Raw genomic sequence first — 11544 nt, 5'->3', positions numbered from 1 at the left:
CCACAGGTCCTGGTTGTCCTTGATGGGCTGCAGCTGTGAGCATTGAAGAGAACTGGGATAAAAGGGGGCGGCGTAGCCATTCAGGGAGAGCCTTGAAGGAGCCCTGAACTGGGAAAGAACAGCATGCAGAAGAAAGCGTCTGTGCTGTGAAGATCTGCAGCCATAAGAACACACCGAGGAGGTATGGACTTTAGCAATCTGAGAACAGCATGATGGGACTCTAGAGAAATAGAACAACAACAAGTGGCAGCTTTAGATTTGGAGCAATCCAGCAAAGCTTGCAAATTTCTTGCTGGGCACCACCCTCTTGGTCAGGGCGAGTGGCCAGAAATGGAGGCCATTTTCCATGGGGAAAACGAAGTCATTGGCCCAGGCTCTGGGTGTCAGATGACAGGTGGCATCTGGGGCTCTAAGGACTTGCAGGGTCCTAGTTGCTGGCAGCTTTCGTTCTGGAAGGATCCAGCAGAGTTTGTAGATTCCTGGCTTGGCACTGCCCTGCCTGCCAGGCCAAGTGGCCAGAAATGAAGGCCATTTTCCATGGGAAAAACGAAGTCCTTTCCCCAGGGTCTCAGGAATATGTTCAAGGTGGCGTTTGAGGCTCTAAGTACTTCCAGGGCCCTAGTTGCTGCCAGCTTTTCTTTTGGAAAAATCCAGCAACGATTGCATCATTCTAGCTAGGCTCCCACTTTCTGCCAGGGTGAGTGGCTGCCAAGGGAGGCCATTTGCCATGGGAAAAAGAAGTCCTTTCCCCAGGGTCTGGGTGTCAGATGAAAGGTGGCCTTTGGGGTTCTGAGGACTTGTAGGGTAGTACTTACTGGCTAGAGTAGAGGAAATGGATTCTATTTGAATATCTGTCTAGAGGCTTTGCCCCACAGGTCCTGGTTGTCCTTGATGGGCTGCAGCTGTGAGCATTGAAGAGAACTGGGATAAAAGGGGGCGGCGTAGCCATTCAGGGAGAGCCTTGAAGGAGCCCTGAACTGGGAAAGAACAGCATGCAGAAGAAAGCGTCTGTGCTGTGAAGATCTGCAGCCATAAGAACACACCGAGGAGGTATGGACTTTAGCAATCTGAGAACAGCATGATGGGACTCTAGAGAAATAGAACAACAACAAGTGGCAGCTTTCGATTTGGAGCAATCCAGCAAAGCTTGCAAATTTCTTGCTGGGCACCACCCTCTTGGTCAGGGCGAGTGGCCAGAAATGGAGGCCATTTTCCATGGGGAAAACGAAGTCATTGGCCCAGGCTCTGGGTGTCAGATGACTGGTGGCGTCTGGGGCTGTAAGGACTTGCAGGGTCCTAGTTGCTGGCAGCTTTCGTTCTGGAAGGATCCAGCAGAGTTTGTAGATTCCTGGCTTGGCACTGCCCTGCCTGCCAGGCAGAGTGGCCACAAATGAAGGCCATTTTCCATGGGAAAAACGAAGTCCTTTCCCCAGGGTCTCAGTAATATGTTCAAGGTGGCGTTTGAGGCTCTAAGTACTTCCAGGGCCCTAGTTGCTGCCAGCTTTTCTTTTGGAAAAATCCAGCAACGATTGCATCATTCTAGCTAGGCTCCCACTTTCTGCCAGGGTGAGTGGCTGCCAAGGGAGGCCATTTGCCATGGGAAAAAGAAGTCCTTTCCCCAGGGTCTGGGTGTCAGATGAAAGGTGGCCTTTGGGGTTCTGAGGACTTGTAGGGTAGTACTTACTGGCTAGAGTAGAGGAAATGGATTCTATTTGAATATCTGTCCCACAGGTCCTGGTTGTCCTTGATGGGCTGCAGCTGTGAGCATTGAAGAGAACTGGGATAAAAGGGGGCGGCGTAGCCATTCAGGGAGAGCCTTGAAGGAGCCCTGAACTGGGAAAGAACAGCATGCAGAAGAAAGCGTCTGTGCTGTGAAGATCTGCAGCCATAAGAACACACCGAGGAGGTATGGACTTTAGCAATCTGAGAACAGCATGATGGGACTCTAGAGAAATAGAACAACAACAAGTGGCAGCTTTCGATTTGGAGCAATCCAGCAAAGCTTGCAAATTTCTTGCTGGGCACCACCCTCTTGGTCAGGGCGAGTGGCCAGAAATGGAGGCCATTTTCCATGGGGAAAACGAAGTCATTGGCCCAGGCTCTGGGTGTCAGATGACTGGTGGCATCTGGGGCTCTAAGGACTTGCAGGGTCCTAGTTGCTGGCAGCTTTCGTTCTGGAAGGATCCAGCACAGTTTGTAGATTCCTGGCTTGGCACTGCCCTGCCTGCCAGGCCAAGTGGCCACAAATGAAGGCCATTTTCCATGGGAAAAACGAAGTCCTTTCCCCAGGGTCTCAGTAATATGTTCAAGGTGGCGTTTGAGGCTCTAAGTACTTCCAGGGCCCTAGTTGCTGCCAGCTTTTCTTTTGGAAAAATCCAGCAACGATTGCATCATTCTAGCTAGGCTCCCACTTTCTGCCAGGGTGAGTGGCTGCCAAGGGAGGCCATTTGCCATGGGAAAAAGAAGTCCTTTCCCCAGGGTCTGGGTGTCAGATGAAAGGTGGCCTTTGGGGTTCTGAGGACTTGTAGGGTAGTACTTACTGGCTAGAGTAGAGGAAATGGATTCTATTTGAATATCTGTCCCACAGGTCCTGGTTGTCCTTGATGGGCTGCAGCTGTGAGCATTGAAGAGAACTGGGATAAAAGGGGGCGGCGTAGCCATTCAGGGAGAGCCTTGAAGGAGCCCTGAACTGGGAAAGAACAGCATGCAGAAGAAAGCGTCTGTGCTGTGAAGATCTGCAGCCATAAGAACACACCGAGGAGGTATGGACTTTAGCAATCTGAGAACAGCATGATGGGACTCTAGAGAAATAGAACAACAACAAGTGGCAGCTTTCGATTTGGAGCAATCCAGCAAAGCTTGCAAATTTCTTGCTGGGCACCACCCTCTTGGTCAGGGCGAGTGGCCAGAAATGGAGGCCATTTTCCATGGGGAAAACGAAGTCATTGGCCCAGGCTCTGGGTGTCAGATGACTGGTGGCATCTGGGGCTGTAAGGACTTGCAGGGTCCTAGTTGCTGGCAGCTTTCGTTCTGGAAGGATCCAGCACAGTTTGTAGATTCCTGGCTTGGCACTGCCCTGCCTGCCAGGCAGAGTGGCCACAAATTAAGGCCATTTTCCATGGGAAAAACGAAGTCCTTTCCCCAGGGTCTCAGTAATATGTTCAAGGTGGCGTTTGAGGCTCTAAGTACTTCCAGGGCCCTAGTTGCTGCCAGCTTTTCTTTTGGAAAAATCCAGCAACGATTGCATCATTCTAGCTAGGCTCCCACTTTCTGCCAGGGTGAGTGGCTGCCAAGGGAGGCCATTTGCCATGGGAAAAAGAAGTCCTTTCCCCAGGGTCTGGGTGTCAGATGAAAGGTGGCCTTTGGGGTTCTGAGGACTTGTAGGGTAGTACTTACTGGCTAGAGTAGAGGAAATGGATTCTATTTGAATATCTGTCCCACAGGTCCTGGTTGTCCTTGATGGGCTGCAGCTGTGAGCATTGAAGAGAACTGGGATAAAAGGGGGCGGCGTAGCCATTCAGGGAGAGCCTTGAAGGAGCCCTGAACTGGGAAAGAACAGCATGCAGAAGAAAGCGTCTGTGCTGTGAAGATCTGCAGCCATAAGAACACACCGAGGAGGTATGGACTTTAGCAATCTGAGAACAGCATGATGGGACTCTAGAGAAATAGAACAACAACAAGTGGCAGCTTTCGATTTGGAGCAATCCAGCAAAGCTTGCAAATTTCTTGCTGGGCACCACCCTCTTGGTCAGGGCGAGTGGCCAGAAATGGAGGCCATTTTCCATGGGGAAAACGAAGTCATTGGCCCAGGCTCTGGGTGTCAGATGACTGGTGGCATCTGGGGCTCTAAGGACTTGCAGGGTCCTAGTTGCTGGCAGCTTTCGTTCTGGAAGGATCCAGCACAGTTTGTAGATTCCTGGCTTGGCACTGCCCTGCCTGCCAGGCAGAGTGGCCACAAATGAAGGCCATTTTCCATGGGAAAAACGAAGTCCTTTCCCCAGGGTCTCAGTAATATGTTCAAGGTGGCGTTTGAGGCTCTAAGTACTTCCAGGGCCCTAGTTGCTGCCAGCTTTTCTTTTGGAAAAATCCAGCAACGATTGCATCAGTCTAGCTAGGCTCCCACTTTCTGCCAGGGTGAGTGGCTGCCAAGGGAGGCCATTTGCCATGGGAAAAAGAAGTCCTTTCCCCAGGGTCTGGGTGTCAGATGAAAGGTGGCCTTTGGGGTTCTGAGGACTTGTAGGGTAGTACTTACTGGCTAGAGTAGAGGAAATGGATTCTATTTGAATATCTGTCTAGAGGCTTTGCCCCACAGGTCCTGGTTGTCCTTGATGGGCTGCAGCTGTGAGCATTGAAGAGAACTGGGATAAAAGGGGGCGGCGTAGCCATTCAGGGAGAGCCTTGAAGGAGCCCTGAACTGGGAAAGAACAGCATGCAGAAGAAAGCGTCTGTGCTGTGAAGATCTGCAGCCATAAGAACACACCGAGGAGGTATGGACTTTAGCAATCTGAGAACAGCATGATGGGACTCTAGAGAAATAGAACAACAACAAGTGGCAGCTTTCGATTTGGAGCAATCCAGCAAAGCTTGCAAATTTCTTGCTGGGCACCACCCTCTTGGTCAGGGCGAGTGGCCAGAAATGGAGGCCATTTTCCATGGGGAAAACGAAGTCATTGGCCCAGGCTCTGGGTGTCAGATGACAGGTGGCATCTGGGGCTCTAAGGACTTGCAGGGTCCTAGTTGCTGGCAGCTTTCGTTTTGGAAGGATCCAGCAGAGTTTGTAGATTCCTGGCTTGGCACTGCCCTGCCTGCCAGGCCAAGTGGCCACAAATGAAGGCCATTTTCCATGGGAAAAAGAAGTCCTTTCCCCAGGGTCTCAGGAATATGTTCAAGGTGGCGTTTGAGGCTCTAAGTACTTCCAGGGCCCTAGTTGCTGCCAGCTTTTCTTTTGGAAAAATCCAGCAACGATTGCATCATTCTAGCTAGGCTCCCACTTTCTGCCAGGGTGAGTGGCTGCCAAGGGAGGCCATTTGCCATGGGAAAAAGAAGTCCTTTCCCCAGGGTCTGGGTGTCAGATGAAAGGTGGCCTTTGGGGTTCTGAGGACTTGTAGGGTAGTACTTACTGGCTAGAGTAGAGGAAATGGATTCTATTTGAATATCTGTCTAGAGGCTTTGCCCCACAGGTCCTGGTTGTCCTTGATGGGCTGCAGCTGTGAGCATTGAAGAGAACTGGGATAAAAGGGGGCGGCGTAGCCATTCAGGGAGAGCCTTGAAGGAGCCCTGAACTGGGAAAGAACAGCATGCAGAAGAAAGCGTCTGTGCTGTGAAGATCTGCAGCCATAAGAACACACCGAGGAGGTATGGACTTTAGCAATCTGAGAACAGCATGATGGGACTCTAGAGAAATAGAAGAACAACAAGTGGCAGCTTTCGATTTGGAGCAATCCAGCAAAGCTTGCAAATTTCTTGCTGGGCACCACCCTCTTGGTCAGGGCGAGTGGCCAGAAATGGAGGCCATTTTCCATGGGGAAAACGAAGTCATTGGCCCAGGCTCTGGGTGTCAGATGACTGGTGGCATCTGGGGCTCTAAGGACTTGCAGGGTCCTAGTTGCTGGCAGCTTTCGTTCTGGAAGGATCCAGCAGAGTTTGTAGATTCCTGGCTTGGCACTGCCCTGCCTGCCAGGCCAAGTGGCCACAAATGAAGGCCATTTTCCATGGGAAAAACGAAGTCCTTTCCCCAGGGTCTCAGTAATATGTTCAAGGTGGCGTTTGAGGCTCTAAGTACTTCCAGGGCCCTAGTTGCTGCCAGCTTTTCTTTTGGAAAAATCCAGCAACGATTGCATCATTCTAGCTAGGCTCCCACTTTCTGCCAGGGTGAGTGGCTGCCAAGGGAGGCCATTTGCCATGGGAAAAAGAAGTCCTTTCCCCAGGGTCTGGGTGTCAGATGAAAGGTGGCCTTTGGGGTTCTGAGGACTTGTAGGGTAGTACTTACTGGCTAGAGTAGAGGAAATGGATTCTATTTGAATATCTGTCTAGAGGCTTTGCCCCACAGGTCCTGGTTGTCCTTGATGGGCTGCAGCTGTGAGCATTGAAGAGAACTGGGATAAAAGGGGGCGGCGTAGCCATTCAGGGAGAGCCTTGAAGGAGCCCTGAACTGGGAAAGAACAGCATGCAGAAGAAAGCGTCTGTGCTGTGAAGATCTGCAGCCATAAGAACACACCGAGGAGGTATGGACTTTAGCAAGCTGAGAACAGCATGATGGGACTCTAGAGAAATAGAAGAACAACAAGTGGCAGCTTTCGATTTGGAGCAATCCAGCAAAGCTTGCAAATTTCTTGCTGGGCACCACCCTCTTGGTCAGGGCGAGTGGCCAGAAATGGAGGCCATTTTCCATGGGGAAAACGAAGTCATTGGCCCAGGCTCTGGGTGTCAGATGACTGGTGGCATCTGGGGCTCTAAGGACTTGCAGGGTCCTAGTTGCTGGCAGCTTTCGTTCTGGAAGGATCCAGCAGAGTTTGTAGATTCCTGGCTTGGCACTGCCCTGCCTGCCAGGCCAAGTGGCCAGAAATGGAGGCCATTTTCCATGGGGAAAACGAAGTCATTGGCCCAGGCTCTGGGTGTCAGATGACTGGTGGCATCTGGGGCTCTAAGGACTTGCAGGGTCCTAGTTGCTGGCAGCTTTCGTTCTGGAAGGATCCAGCAGAGTTTGTAGATTCCTGGCTTGGCACTGCCCTGCCTGCCAGGCAGAGTGGCCACAAATGAAGGCCATTTTCCATGGGAAAAACGAAGTCCTTTCCCCAGGGTCTCAGTAATATGTTCAAGGTGGCGTTTGAGGCTCTAAGTACTTCCAGGGCCCTAGTTGCTGCCAGCTTTTCTTTTGGAAAAATCCAGCAACGATTGCATCATTCTAGCTAGGCTCCCACTTTCTGCCAGGGTGAGTGGCTGCCAAGGGAGGCCATTTGCCATGGGAAAAAGAAGTCCTTTCCCCAGGGTCTGGGTGTCAGATGAAAGGTGGCCTTTGGGGTTCTGAGGACTTGTAGGGTAGTACTTACTGGCTAGAGTAGAGGAAATGGATTCTATTTGAATATCTGTCCCACAGGTCCTGGTTGTCCTTGATGGGCTGCAGCTGTGAGCATTGAAGAGAACTGGGATAAAAGGGGGCGGCGTAGCCATTCAGGGAGAGCCTTGAAGGAGCCTGAACTGGGAAAGAACAGCATGCAGAAGAAAGCGTCTGTGCTGTGAAGATCTGCAGCCATAAGAACACACCGAGGAGGTATGGACTTTAGCAAGCTGAGAACAGCATGATGGGACTCTAGAGAAATAGAAGAACAACAAGTGGCAGCTTTAGATTTGGAGCAATCCAGCAAAGCTTGCAAATTTCTTGCTGGGCACCACCCTCTTGGTCAGGGCGAGTGGCCAGAAATGGAGGCCATTTTCCATGGGGAAAACGAAGTCATTGGCCCAGGCTCTGGGTGTCAGATGACTGGTGGCATCTGGGGCTGTAAGGACTTGCAGGGTCCTAGTTGCTGGCAGCTTTCATTTTGGAAGGATCCAGCAGAGTTTGTAGATTCCTGGCTTGGCACTGCCCTGCCTGCCAGGCCAAGTGGCCACAAATGAAGGCCATTTTCCATGGGAAAAAGAAGTCCTTTCCCCAGGGTCTCAGGAATATGTTCAAGGTGGCGTTTGAGGCTCTAAGTACTTCCAGGGCCCTAGTTGCTGCCAGCTTTTCTTTTGGAAAAATCCAGCAACGATTGCATCATTCTAGCTAGGCTCCCACTTTCTGCCAGGGTGAGTGGCTGCCAAGGGAGGCCATTTGCCATGGGAAAAAGAAGTCCTTTCCCCAGGGTCTGGGTGTCAGATGAAAGGTGGCCTTTGGGGTTCTGAGGACTTGTAGGGTAGTACTTACTGGCTAGAGTAGAGGAAATGGATTCTATTTGAATATCTGTCTAGAGGCTTTGCCCCACAGGTCCTGGTTGTCCTTGATGGGCTGCAGCTGTGAGCATTGAAGAGAACTGGGATAAAAGGGGGCGGCGTAGCCATTCAGGGAGAGCCTTGAAGGAGCCCTGAACTGGGAAAGAACAGCATGCAGAAGAAAGCGTCTGTGCTGTGAAGATCTGCAGCCATAAGAACACACCGAGGAGGTATGGACTTTAGCAATCTGAGAACAGCATGATGGGACTCTAGAGAAATAGAAGAACAACAAGTGGCAGCTTTCGATTTGGAGCAATCCAGCAAAGCTTGCAAATTTCTTGCTGGGCACCACCCTCTTGGTCAGGGCGAGTGGCCAGAAATGGAGGCCATTTTCCATGGGGAAAACGAAGTCATTGGCCCAGGCTCTGGGTGTCAGATGACAGGTGGCATCTGGGGCTCTAAGGACTTGCAGGGTCCTAGTTGCTGGCAGCTTTAGTTTTGGAAGGATCCAGCAGAGTTTGTAGATTCCTGGCTTGGCACTGCCCTGCCTGCCAGGCCAAGTGGCCACAAATGAAGGCCATTTTCCATGGGAAAAAGAAGTCCTTTCCCCAGGGTCTCAGGAATATGTTCAAGGTGGCGTTTGAGGCTCTAAGTACTTCCAGGGCCCTAGTTGCTGCCAGCTTTTCTTTTGGAAAAATCCAGCAACGATTGCATCATTCTAGCTAGGCTCCCACTTTCTGCCAGGGTGAGTGGCTGCCAAGGGAGGCCATTTGCCATGGGAAAAAGAAGTCCTTTCCCCAGGGTCTGGGTGTCAGATGAAAGGTGGCCTTTGGGGTTCTGAGGACTTGTAGGGTAGTACTTACTGGCTAGAGTAGAGGAAATGGATTCTATTTGAATATCTGTCTAGAGGCTTTGCCCCACAGGTCCTGGTTGTCCTTGATGGGCTGCAGCTGTGAGCATTGAAGAGAACTGGGATAAAAGGGGGCGGCGTAGCCATTCAGGGAGAGCCTTGAAGGAGCCCTGAACTGGGAAAGAACAGCATGCAGAAGAAAGCGTCTGTGCTGTGAAGATCTGCAGCCATAAGAACACACCGAGGAGGTATGGACTTTAGCAATCTGAGAACAGCATGATGGGACTCTAGAGAAATAGAACAACAACAAGTGGCAGCTTTCGATTTGGAGCAATCCAGCAAAGCTTGCAAATTTCTTGCTGGGCACCACCCTCTTGGTCAGGGCGAGTGGCCAGAAATGGAGGCCATTTTCCATGGGGAAAACGAAGTCATTGGCCCAGGCTCTGGGTGTCAGATGACTGGTGGCATCTGGGGCTCTAAGGACTTGCAGGGTCCTAGTTGCTGGCAGCTTTCGTTCTGGAAGGATCCAGCAGAGTTTGTAGATTCCTGGCTTGGCACTGCCCTGCCTGCCAGGCAGAGTGGCCACAAATGAAGGCCATTTTCCATGGGAAAAACGAAGTCCTTTCCCCAGGGTCTCAGTAATATGTTCAAGGTGGCGTTTGAGGCTCTAAGTACTTCCAGGGCCCTAGTTGCTGCCAGCTTTTCTTTTGGAAAAATCCAGCAACGATTGCATCATTCTAGCTAGGCTCCCACTTTCTGCCAGGGTGAGTGGCTGCCAAGGGAGGCCATTTGCCATGGGAAAAAGAAGTCCTTTCCCCAGGGTCTGGGTGTCAGATGAAAGGTGGCCTTTGGGGTTCTGAGGACTTGTAGGGTAGTACTTACTGGCTAGAGTAGAGGAAATGGATTCTATTTGAATATCTGTCTAGAGGCTTTGCCCCACAGGTCCTGGTTGTCCTTGATGGGCTGCAGCTGTGAGCATTGAAGAGAACTGGGATAAAAGGGGGCGGCGTAGCCATTCAGGGAGAGCCTTGAAGGAGCCCTGAACTGGGAAAGAACAGCATGCAGAAGAAAGCGTCTGTGCTGTGAAGATCTGCAGCCATAAGAACACACCGAGGAGGTATGGACTTTAGCAATCTGAGAACAGCATGATGGGACTCTAGAGAAATAGAACAACAACAAGTGGCAGCTTTCGATTTGGAGCAATCCAGCAAAGCTTGCAAATTTCTTGCTGGGCACCACCCTCTTGGTCAGGGCGAGTGGCCAGAAATGGAGGCCATTTTCCATGGGGAAAACGAAGTCATTGGCCCAGGCTGTGGGTGTCAGATGACTGGTGGCATCTGGGGCTGTAAGGACTTGCAGGGTCCTAGTTGCTGGCAGCTTTCGTTCTGGAAGGATCCAGCACAGTTTGTAGATTCCTGGCTTGGCACTGCCCTGCCTGCCAGGCCAAGTGGCCACAAATGAAGGCCATTTTCCATGGGAAAAACGAAGTCCTTTCCCCAGGGTCTCAGTAATATGTTCAAGGTGGCGTTTGAGGCTCTAAGTACTTCCAGGGCCCTAGTTGCTGCCAGCTTTTCTTTTGGAAAAATCCAGCAACGATTGCATCATTCTAGCTAGGCTCCCACTTTCTGCCAGGGTGAGTGGCTGCCAAGGGAGGCCATTTGCCATGGGAAAAAGAAGTCCTTTCCCCAGGGTCTGGGTGTCAGATGAAAGGTGGCCTTTGGGGTTCTGAGGACTTGTAGGGTAGTACTTACTGGCTAGAGTAGAGGAAATGGATTCTATTTGAATATCTGTCCCACAGGTCCTGGTTGTCCTTGATGGGCTGCAGCTGTGAGCATTGAAGAGAACTGGGATAAAAGGGGGCGGCGTAGCCATTCAGGGAGAGCCTTGAAGGAGCCCTGAACTGGGAAAGAACAGCATGCAGAAGAAAGCGTCTGTGCTGTGAAGATCTGCAGCCATAAGAACACACCGAGGAGGTATGGACTTTAGCAATCTGAGAACAGCATGATGGGACTCTAGAGAAATAGAAGAACAACAAGTGGCAGCTTTCGATTTGGAGCAATCCAGCAAAGCTTGCAAATTTCTTGCTGGGCACCACCCTCTTGGTCAGGGCGAGTGGCCAGAAATGGAGGCCATTTTCCATGGGGAAAACGAAGTCATTGGCCCAGGCTCTGGGTGTCAGATGACTGGTGGCATCTGGGGCTGTAAGGACTTGCAGGGTCCTAGTTGCTGGCAGCTTTCGTTCTGGAAGGATCCAGCACAGTTTGTAGATTCCTGGCTTGGCACTGCCCTGCCTGCCAGGCAGAGTGGCCACAAATTAAGGCCATTTTCCATGGGAAAAACGAAGTCCTTTCCCCAGGGTCTCAGTAATATGTTCAAGGTGGCGTTTGAGGCTCTAAGTACTTCCAGGGCCCTAGTTGCTGCCAGCTTTTCTTTTGGAAAAATCCAGCAACGATTGCATCATTCTAGCTAGGCTCCCACTTTCTGCCAGGGTGAGTGGCTGCCAAGGGAGGCCATTTGCCATGGGAAAAAGAAGTCCTTTCCCCAGGGTCTGGGTGTCAGATGAAAGGTGGCCTTTGGGGTTCTGAGGACTTGTAGGGTAGTACTTACTGGCTAGAGTAGAGGAAATGGATTCTATTTGAATATCTGTCCCACAGGTCCTGGTTGTCCTTGATGGGCTGCAGCTGTGAGCATTGAAGAGAACTGGGATAAAAGGGGGCGGCGTAGCCATTCAGGGAGAGCCTTGAAGGAGCCCTGAACTGGGAAAGAACAGCATGCAGAAGAAAGCG

The sequence above is a fragment of the Agelaius phoeniceus genome, chromosome 12 (assembly GCF_051311805.1).
Source record: "Agelaius phoeniceus isolate bAgePho1 chromosome 12, bAgePho1.hap1, whole genome shotgun sequence".
Lineage (NCBI taxonomy): Eukaryota > Metazoa > Chordata > Aves > Passeriformes > Icteridae > Agelaius > Agelaius phoeniceus.
The sequence above is the reverse complement of the archived record's forward strand: the minus strand, read 5'-3'. Positions refer to the sequence as shown.